The sequence below is a fragment of the Etheostoma spectabile genome, chromosome 23 (assembly GCF_008692095.1).
Source record: "Etheostoma spectabile isolate EspeVRDwgs_2016 chromosome 23, UIUC_Espe_1.0, whole genome shotgun sequence".
Taxonomy (NCBI): Eukaryota; Metazoa; Chordata; class Actinopteri; order Perciformes; family Percidae; genus Etheostoma; species Etheostoma spectabile.
In genome coordinates, this window is record NC_045755.1 from 2574495 (window position 1) to 2575240 (window position 746).

The following is a 746-nucleotide window of genomic DNA, read 5'->3' on the forward strand; positions in this document are numbered from 1 at the left end:
TGGTCAGGCTAGAACTCTCCCCAACCGGATTGGGCTGTCTCGCCCTGCCTCATTCTAGTTTTATTATAATATTGATTATATGATGGATAGATCTGACAATTATGACGAGAAGCAGGGTTAGGTGGACGCTGCGACGCCTCACTCCCTAACAATTTTCAATTCTATGCCCTAACCATAAGCTTTATCAAAGAGGAAAGTCTTAAGCCTACTCTTAAATGTGGGTACGGTGTCTGCCTCCTGAACCCAAACTGAAACCTGGTTCCACAGGAGAGGAGCCTGATAGCTGAACGCTCTGGCTCCCGTTCTACTTTTAGAGACTCTAGGAACCACCAGTAACCCTGCACTCTGGGAGCGTAGTGCTCTTGTAGGGTTGTATGGTACTATGAGCTCTTCAAGATAAGATGGTGCCTGACCATGAAGAGCTTTGTAGGTGAGAAGAAGGATTTTAAACTATATTCTGGATTTTACAGGAAGCCAATGCAGAGAAGCTAAAACAGGAGGGATGTGATCTCTTTTCCTGGTTCCTGTCAGAACACGTGCTGCAGCATTCTGGATCAGCGGAAGAGTCTTTATGGACTTCTTCAAACAGCCTGATAATAAAGAATTGCAGTAATCCAGCCTAGAAGTAACAAATGCATGGACTAGTTTTTCTGATTCATTTTTAGACAGGATATTCCAGATTTTTGCAATATTACGTAGGTGAAAAAAGGCAATCTTTGAAATTTGCTTTATGTGGGAATTAAAGG